Source organism: Oncorhynchus masou, chromosome 9 (genome assembly GCF_036934945.1).
Source record: "Oncorhynchus masou masou isolate Uvic2021 chromosome 9, UVic_Omas_1.1, whole genome shotgun sequence".
NCBI classification, from domain to species: Eukaryota; Metazoa; Chordata; class Actinopteri; order Salmoniformes; family Salmonidae; genus Oncorhynchus; species Oncorhynchus masou.
Window position 1 is genome coordinate 81,215,102 of NC_088220.1, and position 12,571 is coordinate 81,227,672.

Consider the following 12,571-nt stretch of genomic DNA (forward strand, 5'->3'; position numbering starts at 1 on the left):
ACTATCACAGTCTCTCTCCATCCCCCTATCTCTCTCTCTCTCTTTCTCTCTCTCTCTTCTATCAGTCTCTCTCCATCCCCCTATTTCTCTTTCTCTTTCTCTCTCTCTCTTCTATCAGTCTCTCTCCATCCCCCTATCTCTCTCTCTCTATTTCTCTTTCTCTCTCTCTCTCTCTCTCTTCTATCAGTCTCTCTCCATCCCCCTATTTCTCTTTCTATTTCTCTCTCTCTCTTCTATCAGTCTCTCTCCATCCCCCTATCTCTCTCTCTATTTCTCTTTCTATTTCTCTCTCTCTCTATCAGTCTCGCTCCATCCTCCTATTTCTCTTTCTCTTTCTCTCTCTCTCTTCTATCAGTCTCTCTCCATCCCCCTATCTCTCTCTCTTCTCTCTTCTCTCTCTCTCTCTCTCTCTCTCTCTCTCTCTCTCTCTCTCTCTCTCTCTCCCTCTCTCTCTCTGTCTCTCTCTGACTCTCTCTTCTATCACGGTCTTTCTCCATCCCCATATCTCTCTTTCTCTCTCTTTCTCTCTCCCACTCGCTCTCTCTCCAGCATCCTGGTCTCGGTGATAAATTAATTGTTGCTCTCCTCCCAAACAGGACTCAGAAATGTTGCTATAATGTCAGGCTAATTATCCATCAGTGGAGATGGATGGAGTGTGTCTGTTGCATCATCTCCCTCCTTTTCCATCCCCCTATCACTCTCTCTCTCTTCTATCTCTCTCTCTCTGTCTCTCTCTCTGTCTCTCTTATATCACTCTCTCTCTCTCTCTCTGTCTGTCTGTCTCCTCTCTTATATCATTCTCTCTCTCTCTCTCTCTCTCTCTGTCTGTCTCCTCTCTTATATCACTCTCTCTCTCTGTTTGTCTGTCTGTCTCCTCTCTTATATCACTCTCTCTCTCTCTTATATCACTCTCTCTCTCTCTTATATCACTCTCTCTCTCTTATATCACACACTCTCTCTCTCTCTATATCACTCTCTCTCTCTCTCTCTCTCTCTCTTATATCACAGTCTCTCTCTCTCTTATATCACAGTCTCTCTCTCTCTCTTATATCACAGTCTCTCTCTCTCTTCTATCACAGCCTCTCTCTCTCTCTCTCTCTTCTATCACAGTCTCTCTCTCTCTCTCTCTCTTATATCACAGTCTCTCTCTTTCTTATATCACAGTCTCTCTCTCTCTCTTATATCACAGTCTCTCTCTCTCTCTTCTATCACAGTCTATCTCTCTCTTCTATCACAGTCTCTCTCTCTCTCTCTTCTATCACAGTCTCTCTCTCTCTCTCTCTCTTCTATCACAGTCTCTCTCTCTCTCGCTCTCTCTTATATTTCAGTCTCTCTCTCTTCTATCACAGTCTCTCTCTCTCTCTCTCTTGCTCTCTCTTCTTTCAGAGTCTCTCTCTCTTAATTTCTTATGGCTGCAGGGTCAGTATTGAGTAGCTTGTATGAAATATTTTATATATTTTAAAAACAACCTGAGGATTGATTATAAAAAACTGTGGACATTACAGAAACTATTTGGAATTTGTCTGCGTTGTCGTGACTGCTCTTTCCTGTGGATTTATGGACATAACGCGCCAAACAATACAAAGGTATTTTGGATATAAAAATAATCTTCATGTATTGTATTTCCTATATTGCACTTGTAATTTCATGAATATAAATATTTTTAGTAATATTCATTGAATGTGATGCTATGCAATTCAGTGGTTGTTGATGACAATTATCCCGTTAACGGGATTGCAGCCATAACAAGTGAAACTTCTCAGGGCTAGGCCCCTTTTTACTCTATTTACGCATGACTGACGTGCCCAAAGTAAACTGCCTGTTTCTCAGGCATATCATTGGTATCATTGGAAAGAAAACAATATGGAGATTGTAGAAATGTTAAAATAATGTAGGAGACTAGAAGACTTTAGATGTGGTAGGAGAAAATCCAAAGAAAACCAAACGTCATTTTCTTTAAGAGACCATGGTCTTACATTGGATAGCATAGGGGCATACTGAGTCCTAGCTCACAGGATGCAATTCCTATGGCTTCCACAGGGTGTCAGCAGTCTATGTTCAAGGTTTCAGGCTTGTAACTCCCAGAACGAATAAGAAATAGCAGTTTTAGTACAGGGACACAAATTGTATTTGGGTGCGCAATGAAGACAAGACACACCTGCTAAAATTGGTTTCCTATTGAACATACTTCTTTCCGTAAGAAATATTACAGTTTGATTACATTTTAGGGTATCTGAGGAGTAAATAGACATGTACTTTGACTTGTTGAAACAACGTTTAGGGGTAGACTTTCAGATTATTTTCTCTGCGTGTTGAAAGAAACTGACTTTTTGGGATATAAAGAAGGATTTTATCTAACAAAACAACACTACATGTTATAGATGGGACCCTTTGGATGACAAATCGGAGGAAGATTTTCAAAAGTGAGGGCAGGGCAGGATGGCAACACAACATGTCATAATGATGACCCCAGGGCCCACAAGACATGCAGTCAACATGTCATAATGATGACCCCAGGGCCCACAAGACATGCAGTCAACATGTCATAATGATGACCCAGCAGGGCCCACAAGACATGCAGTCAACCAACATGTCATAAGGATGACCCCAGGGCCCACAAGACATGCAGTCAACATGTCATAATGGATGACCCCAGGGCCCACAAGACATGCAGTCAATCAACATGTCATAAGGATGACCCCAGGGCCCACAAGACATGCAGTCAACATGTCATAAGGATGACCCCAGGGCCCACAAGACATGCAGTCAACATGTCATAATGATGACCCCAGGGCCCACAAGACATGCAGTCAACCAACATGTCATAAGGATGACCCCAGGGCCCACAAGACATGCAGTCAACATGTCATAAGGATGACCCCAGGGCCCACAAGTCATGCAGTCAACATGTCATAATGATGACCCCAGGGCCCACAAGACATGCAGTTGCCCAGGACATCGCCTCAACATTCTACATGTTCATTACACCAGCCATCGAAAAAATCATCCTGGAGATGACAAATTTGGAGTGTTTCCGTAAGTATGGAGACAATTGGAAAAGGATGGAACGGATTGACCTGCGTGCCTACATAGTGCTGCTAATCTTAGTGGTGTAAATAGGTCCCGAGGCGAGGCTACATAGTGCTGCTAATCTTAGTGGTGTAAATAGGTCCCGAGGCGAGGCTACATAGTGCTGCTAATCTCAGCGGTGTATATAGGTCCCGAGGCGAGGCTACATAGTGCTGCTACATAGTGCTGCTAATCTTAGAGGTGTATATAGGTCCCAGGCGAGGCTAGTGCTGCTAATCTTATAGGTGCTGCTAATCTTATGGTGTATAGGTCCCGAGGCGAGGCTACATAGTGTGCTGCTAATCTTAGTGGTAATCTCAGTATATAGGTCCCGTATATAGGTCCCGAGTGTCTACATAGTGCTGCTAATCTTATATAGGTCCCGAGGCGAGGCTACATAGTGCTGCTAATCTTAGTGGTGTATATAGGTCCCGAGGCGAGGCTACATAGTGCTGCTAATCTTAGTGGTGTATATAGGTCCCGAGGCGTGCCTACATAGTGCTGCTAATCTCAGTGGTGTATATAGGTCCCGAGGCGTGCTGCTAATCTTATAGTGCTGCTAATCTTATATAGGTCCCAAGGCGAGGCTACATAGTGCTGCTAATCTTAGTGGTGTATATAGGTCCCGAGGCGAGGCTACATAGTGCTGCTAATCTTAGTGGTGTATATAGGTCCCGAGGCGAGGCTACATAGTGCTGCTAATCTTAGTGGTGTATATAGGTCCCGAGGCGAGGCTACATAGTGCTGCTAATCTTAGTGGTGTATATAGGTCCCGAGGCGAGGCTACATAGTGCTGAATAATCTTAGTGGTGTATATAGGTCCCGAGGCGAGGCTACATAGTGCTGCTAATCTTAGTGGTGTATATAGGTCCCGAGGCGAGGCTACATATGCTGCTAATCTTAGTGGTGTATATAGGTCCCGAGGCGAGGCTACATGTCGTCTCTGGGATGCAGAGGGTGTATATATGCAGAGAGTTCCCGAGGCGAGGCTTCATGTAGTCTCTGGGATGCAGAGAGTGTATATAGGTCCCGAGGCGAGGCTAGATGTAGTCTCTGGGATGCAGAGAGTGTATATAGGTCCCGAGGCGAGGCTAGGTCTCTGGGATGCATGTATATAGTCTCTGGGATGCAGAGAGTGTATATAGGTCCCGAGGCGAGGCTACATGTAGTCTCTGGGATGCAGAGAGTGGTCCCGATATGTCGTCTTTGGGATGCAGAGTCCCGAGGCGAGGCTACATGTAGTCTCTGGGATGCAGAGAGTGTATATAGGTCCTCTGGGATGCAGAGAGTGTATATAGGTCCCGAGGCTACATGTCGTCTCTGGGATGCAGAGAGTGTATATAGGTCCCGAGGCGAGGCTACATGTAGGCTCTGGGATGCAGAGAATGTATATAGGTCCCGAGGCGAGGCTACATGTCGTCTTTGGGATGCAGAGAGTGTATATAGGTCCCGAGGCGAGGCTACATGTAGTCTCTGGGATGCAGAGAGTGTATATAGGTCCCGAGCGAGGCTTCATATCGTCTGGGATGCAGAGAGTGTATATAGGTCCCGAGGCGAGGCTACATGTCGTCTCTGGGATGCAGAGAGTGTATATAGGTCCCGAGCGATGCAGAGAGTGTATATAGGTCCCGAGGCGAGGCTAGATGCTCTGGGATGATGTATATAGGTCCCGAGGCGAGGCTCTGGGATGCAGAGAGTGTATATAGGTCCCGAGGCGAGGCTACATGGCTATGCATGTATATAGGTCGTCTCTGGGATGCAGAGAGTGTATATAGGTCCCGAGGCGAGGCTACATGTAGTCTCTGGGATGCAGAGAGTGTATATAGGTCCCGAGGCGAGGCTACATGTCGTCTCTGGGATGCAGAGAGTGTATATAGGTCCCGAGGCGAGGCTACATGTCGTCTCTGGGATGCAGAGAGTGTATATAGGTCCCGAGGCGAGGCTATGCATGTAGTCTCTGGGATGCAGAGAGTGTATATAGGTCCCGAGGCGAGGCTTCATGTCGTCTTTGGGATGCAGAGAGTGTATATAGGTCCCGAGGCGAGGCTACATGTAGTCTCTGGGATGCAGAGAGTGTATATAGGTCCCGAGGCGAGGCTACATGTCGTCTCTGGGATGCAGAGAGTGTATATAGGTCCCGAGGCGAGGCTACATGTAGTCTCTGGGATGCAGAGAGTGTATATAGGTCCCGAGGCGAGGCTACATGTAGTCTCTGGGATGCAGAGAGTGTATATAGGTCCCGAGGCGAGGCTAGTCTCTGGGATGCAGAGAGTGTATATAGGTCCCGAGGCGAGGCTACATGTAGTCTCTGGGATGCAGAGAGTGTATATAGGTCCCGAGGCGAGGCTACATGTGGTCTCTGGGATGCAGAGAGTGTATATAGGTCCCGAGGCGAGGCTATGCAGTGTGGTCTCTGGGATGCAGAGAGTGTATATAGGTCCCGAGGCGAGGCTACATGTAGTCTCTGGGATGCAGAGAGTGTGTATAGGTCCCGAGGCGAGGCTACATGTCGTCTCTGGGATGCATGTATATAGTCTCTGGGATGCAGAGAGTGTGTATAGGTCCCGAGGCGAGGCTGTAGTCTCTGGGATGCAGAGGCCCTACGATGCTCATGTCTCTGGGATGCAGAGAGTGGAAAGGCTACATGATGATGTTGTTCTGTGCCACGATGCCACTGAAAGTCTTTCATACTTTCTCAACAATGCTACGATTTGATAACCGTGAGTCAAGACCTGCAAGATGTGTGAGACACAAACTGGCAGCCATAAGAGAGGTCTGGGAGAAGTGGGTGGAGCCATAAGTGGGTGGAGCCATAAGAGAGGTCTGGGAGCAGTGGGTGGAGCCATAAGAGAGGTCTGGGAGCAGTGGGTGGAGCCATAAGAGAGGTCTGGGAGCAGTTGGTGGAGCCATAAGAGAGGTCTGGGAGCAGTGGGTAGAGCCATAAGAGAGGTCTGGGAGCAGTGGGTGGAGCCATAAGAGAGGTCTGGGAGCAGTGGGTGGAGCCATAAGAGAGGTCTGGGAGAAGTGGGTGGAGCCATAAGAGAGGTCTGGGAGCAGTGGGTGGAGCCATAAGAGAGGTCTGGGAGCAGTGGGTGGAGCCAGTGGGTGGAGCCATAAGAGAGGTCTGGGAGCAGTGGGTCTGGGAGCAGTGGGTATAAGAGAGGTCTGGGAGCAGTGGGTGGAGCCATAAGAGAGGTCTGGGAGCAGTGGGTGGAGCGTTTGCCGTACCTCTACAACCCTGGGCCTTAAGTAACTGTGGATGAGAAACTGGTTCCATTCAGAGGAGGATGTTCCTGGGAAAGACACTTGTATTCCCACACATTCAAAGAAGGGATTGCCTCCCCCACACGGCAGCCTCTGCAGCGCTTGTGAAGATTTATAAGAATATATCACTACGTTGCCAAAAATATTCAAGACGGTTAATTATTGTTTTCCTTCATTAAAATGTATTCAAAACTACTTTCTGCACATATCTAGCTAAAAATGTATGTTTACTGTCACGCCCTGACCTTAGAGATCCTGTTTATGTCTCTATTTTGGTTTGGTCAGGGTGTGAGTTTGGGGTGGGTATTCTCTACTCTATTATTTGTATTTCTATGTTTTGGCCAGGTCGGGTTCTCCATCAGGGACATCTGTTTATCGTATCGTTGTCTCTGATTGAGAACCATACTTAGGTAGCCCTTTTTTCCACCTGTCTTGGTGGGAAGTTGACTTTGTTTAGGGCACATAGCCTTTAGCTTCACGGTTTGTGTTTGTAGTGTTTATTGTTTTGTTCGGCGTCTTTTTTCCAAATAAAAAAGAGAAATGTACGCTCACCACGCTGCACCTTGGTCCTCTTCCTTTGACAGCCGTGACATTTACACCTATGCAGTACCTTTAATATTATTTAACCTTTACTTTAGTAAAGAAAACAATTATGACAGGTGTGATGTAATAAAAACAAGTGGTGTCCACTGATTAAATGCAGTCTTTCTGCATTGTGAAGAGGGAAAACCTAGATATTCACATGGTTTGTGATGAATGACAGGTTGTTTCTTCATGCAAAATTGTTTCGGGGTTTCAAATTAAATTAAGCTGCTGTATTGTAGGGGTTTAGTGAAGGCGGGTCATTTTTATCTTTAGGGGAGTATACAGAATGTTAAGACTACACAAGCTTTAATTCAATTTTAATTCAATTCAATGGGCTTTATTGGCACGGGAAAAACACATGTTTACATTATCTAAGCAAGTAAAATATCTCTTTCTATATACATATTCCTCTCTCTCTCTCTCTCTCTCTCTCTCTCTCTCTCTCTCTCTCTCTCTCTCTCTCTCTTTCTCTCTCTCTCTCTCCCTCTCTCCCTCTCTCTCCCTCTCTCTCTCTCTCTCTCTCTCTCTAGCAAACGCGAGTGTTGTCTGGAGTTAGATCGCCTGTTCTTTCTTGTTTCCTTTTCTTGGTGGTTTGCCTTTTTCTATGCATGATCTCGGCACAGCTTTAGGTGTGTTACTGAAGCCACTGTCACTGTGGAGGAGTTTCTGGTCTCAGTAGGGTAGAGGGTAGGCTAGAGGGTAGGCTATGAAACTGTTGCTTATGCTTTGCGGAGGTAGTTTTCTTAAAGAAGAGCGTCTTGTAGATCGGACGGTTGAGCATGGCGTACTTCTTACAGGAGAGTGTCTTGTAGATCGTATGGTTGAGCATGGCGTACTTCTTACAGGAGAGAGTCTTGTTGATCGTATGGTTGAGCATGGCGTACTTCTTACAGGAGAGAGTCTTGTTGATCGTATGGTTGAGCAGGGCGTACTTCTTAAAGAAGAGAGTCTTGTTGATCGTATGGTTGAGCAGTGCGTACTTCTTAAAGAAGAGTGTCCTGTTGATCGTATGGTTGAGCAGGGCGTAGTTCTTAAAGAAGAGTGTCCTGTTGATCATAAGGTTGAGCATGGCGTACTTCTTAAAGAACAGAGTCTTGTTGATCGTATGGTTGAGCAGGGCGTACTTCTTAAAGGAGAGTCTTGTTGATCATAAGGTTGAGCATGGCGTACTTCTTAAAGAAGAGTGTCTTGTTGATCATAAGGTTGAGCATGGCGTACTTCTTAAAGAACAGAGTCTTGTTGATCGTATGGTTGAGCAGGGCGTACTTCTTAAAGAAGAGTGTCCTGTTGATCGTATGGTTGAGCAGGGCGTACTTCTTAAAGAAGAGAGTCTTGTTGATCGTATGGTTGAGCAGGGCGTACTTCTTAAAGAAGAGTGTCTTGTTGATCGTATGGTTGAGCAGGGCGTACTTCTTAAAGAAGAGTGTCTTGTTGATCGTATGGTTGAGCAGGGCGTACTTCTTAAAAAGAGTCCTTGTTGATCGTCCGTTGAGCAAGGCGTAATGATTTCAAATATCGTATGGTTGCCGTTTGAAGAGTGTCGTTGATCGTATGGTTGAGCAGGGCGTTTGGGAAGAGTGTCTTGTTGATCGTATGGTTGAGCAGGGCGTACTTCTTAAAGAAGAGTGTCCTGTTGATCGTATGGTTGAGCAGGGCTACTTCTTAAAGAAGAGTGTCCTGTTGATCGTATGGTTGAGCAGGTGTTTAAAGAAGAGTGTCTGGTTGATCGTATGGTTGAGCAGGGCATACTTCTTAAAGAAGAGTGTCCTGTTGATCGTATGGTTGAGCTAGTACGGCGTAGTCTTAAAGAAGTGAGTCCTGTTGATCGTCTGGTTGGATGTTGGCCAGAGAGTCTTGTTGATCGTATGGTTGAGCATGGCGTACTTCTTAAAGAACAGAGTCTTGTTGATCGTATGGTTGAGCAGGTGGTCCTTCTTAAAGAAGAGTGTCCTGTTGATGATGTATGGTTGAGCATGGCGAACTTCTTAAAGAAGAGTCTTGTTGATCGCATGGTTGAGCAAGCACCTGTTGCTTAAAGAACAGAGTCTTGTTGATCGTATGGTTGAGCAGGGCTGACTTGAAGAGTGTCCTGTTGATCGGGTTGAGCATGGCATACTGTTAAAGAAGAGCTTGTTGATCGTATGGTTGTAGGAGGTAAGGACAGATTTGAAGAGAGTCCATTTCCCCGACTGGTTGAGGAGATGCCTTAAAGAACAAGTCTTGTTGATCGGGTTGAGCAGGAGGGGTTCTGGTGAAGAGCTTGTTGATCGTATGGTTGAGTGGAGGAGATGTTCTTAAAGAAGAGTGTCCTGTTGATCGTATGGTTGAGCATGGGGTTCAGGTGGAGCTAGTCTCCTGTTGATCGTATGGTTGAGCATGTCCACTTCGAAAGAAGGGTCTTGTTGATCGTATGGTTGAGCAGGGCGTTCAAAGAAGAGTGTCTTGTCTGATCGTATGTTTGAGGATGGTCTAGAAGAGTGTCGGTTGATCGTATGGTTGAGCACGCTCTAAAGAAGAGTGTCCTGTTGATCGTCTGGTTATCCACTGGTGTACTTCTTAAAGAAGAGTGTCTTGTTGATCGTATGGTTGAGCTGCCTCCTCTTAAAGAAGAGTGTCCTGTTGATCGTATGGTTGAGCAGGGCGACTCCTCTAAAGAAGAGTGTCTTGTTGATCTATGGTTGAGCATGGCATACTCTTAATTAAACCACTGGGCTACCTCCTCCTCTACAAGGGTAACCATTAGGTTACCTGCCTCCTCTACACTCTAACCACTAGGCAACCTACCTCCTCTACACCCTAACCAAGGTTATGTTGTTTCAAAGACCACCTCTAAACTCTTAACCACAGGTGTTTATGTTTTTGGACCTCCTCTACAGACTCTAACCATCATTTAAAGAGTCATTATGACAGTAGAATGTATATGGTTTATGCTAGGGGTAGTCAACTGTGTTTTGAGTCTGGGGATTTGACAAATTTCTTTGATGTTGAAGGCAGAGGTGCAGGTGTTCCCCGTAGAATACATGTGGGGTTACCGACAGTGGTAGAATGTCAAGAACACGTTGCTTAGGAACAATTGTCCTGTTGAGGGCACTGAGGCAGCAAATTGTACCAGAGGGAACATAGCATCTGTTATGCAGCAGAAATATATTGTTGTAGGAGGTAAGGGACAGATGGTAAGGAATTCCCCAGACTGGTGAGGAGATGCCTAGTACAAGTCATGGGGTACAGGAAGAGGTTCTGGTGGAGCGAGTAGGTAGTGGAGGAGATGTCCACTACGGTAATGGGGTACAGGAGGGGGATCAGGTGGAGTGGTCTCCCAGGTAGTGGAAGAGATGTCCACTAAGTGATGGGGAAGGAGGGGTTCAGGTGAGGCTAGTCTCCCAGGTAGTTTAGGAGATCTAAGGATACTGGCCCAGGGAAACCACTAGGAGTGCTAGTCTCCCAGGTAAGGGAAGAGTGGCTAAGGGAAGAGTGGTACCTGATAAGGGAACCACTGGTACCTACCACCTACACTCTAACCCCTGGTAAGGATAACACTCTAACCCCTGGCTATCTGATACACTCTAACCACTAGGCTATCTGCCTCCTAAGGGAACCACTGGTAAGGATAAGGGAAACCATTAGGCTACCTGCCTCCTCTACACTCTAACCACTAAGGGAACCTCCTCTACACTCTAACCACTAGGCTACCTACCTCCTCTAGTGGTAACCATAGACTACCTGACCCCAGGTAAAGGATAAGGGATCAGACTTTTAAGGGGAAATCTGTCAATTTGACAAATTTCTTTGATGTTGAGGTCAGCTGTGGTAAGGATAAGGAAGACAGTGGGGTTAGATCAGTTGAATGTGAAGAAGAGTTTTCGCTTGAGATAATTTGTTACTGCTGTCAAGGCAGCAAAAGGTAGTGGGAAAAGTGATAAGGAAAAGGGAAGAGTGGTAAGGATAAGGGAAAGTGGTAAGGATAAGGGAAGAGTGGTAAGGATAAGGGAAGAGTGGTAAGGATAAGGGAAGAGTGGTAAGGATAAGGGAAGAGTGGTAAGGATAAGGATAAGTGGAAGGATAAGGGAAGAGTGGTAAGGATAAGGGAAGAGTGGTAAGGATAAGGGAAGAGTGGTAAGGATAAGGATAAGAAAAGTGGTAAGGATAAGGGAAGAGTGGTAAGGATAAGGGAAGAGTGGTAAGGATAAGGGAAGAGTGGTAAGGATAAGGGAAGCGTGGTAAGGATAAGGGAAGAGTGGTAAGGATAAGGGAAGAGTGGTAAGGATAAGGGAAGTGTGGTAGTGGTAAGGATAAGGGAAGAGTGGTAAGGATAAGGGAAAAGTGGTAAGGATAAGGGAAAAGTGGTAAGGATAAGGGAAGAGTGGTAAGGATAAGGGATAAGGGAAAGTGGTAAGGATAAGGGAAGTGTGGTAAGGATAAGGGAAGTGTGGTAAGGATAAGGGAAGAGGGAAGAGTGGTAAGGATAAGGGAAGAGTGGTAAGGATAAGGGAAGAGTGGTAAGGATAAGGGAAGAGTGGTAAGGATAAGGGAAAGTGGTAAGGATAAGGGAAGAGTGGTAAGGATAAGGGAAGAGTGGGAAGAGTAAGGATAAGGGAAGAGTGGTAAGGAAAAGGGAAGAGTGGTAAGGATAAGGGAAAGTGGTAAGGATAAGGGAAGAGTGGTAAGGATAAGGGAAGAGTGGTAAGGATAAGGGGAGAGTGGTAAGGATAAGGGCAAGTGGTAAGGATAAGGGAAGAGTGGTAAGGATAAGGGAAGGGAAGAGTGGTAAGGATAAGGGAAGAGTGGTAAGGATAAGGGAAAGTGGTAAGGATAAGGGAAGAGTGGTAAGGATAAGGGAAGAGTGGTAAGGATAAGGGAAGAGTGGTAATAAGGGAAGAGTGGTAAGGATAAGGGAAGAGTGGTAAGGGATAAGGGTAAGTGTGGTAAGGATAAGGGAAGAGTGGTAAGGATAAGGAAGAAGGTAGTGATAATGGAAAGTGGTAAGGATAAGGGAAAAGTGGTAAGGATAACAGAAGAGTGGTAAGGATAAGGGAAGAGTGGTAAGGATAAGGGAAGAGTGGTAAGGATAAGGGAAGAGTGGTAAGGATAAGGGAAGAGTTGTAAGGATAAGGAAAAAGTGGTAAGGATAAGGGAAGGGGTAAAGGGAAGAGTGGTAAGGATAAGGATAAGGAAGAGTGGTAAGGATAAGGGAAGAGTGGTAAGGATAAGGGAAGAGAGTGGTAAGGATAAGGGAAGTGTGGTAAGGCTAAGGGAAGAGTGGGAGGAATAAGGGAAGAGTGGTAAGGATAAGGGAAGAGTGGTAAGGATAAGGGAAGTGTGGTAAGGATAAGGGAAGAGTGGTAAGGATAAGGGAAGAGTGATAATGGAAAGTGGTAAGGATAAGGGAAAAGTGGTAAGGATAACAGAAGAGTGGTAAGGATAAGGGAAGAGTGGTAAGGATAAGGGAAGAGTGGTAAGGATAAGGGAAGAGTGGTAAGGATAAGGGAAGAGTGGTAAGGATAAGGGAAGAGTGGTAAGGATAAGGGAAGTGTGGTAAGGATAAGGGAAGAGTGGTAAGGATAAGGGAAGAGTGATAATGGAAAGTGGTAAGGATAAGGGAAAAGTGGTAAGGATAACAGAAGAGTGGTAAGGATAAGGGAAGAGTGGTAAGGAT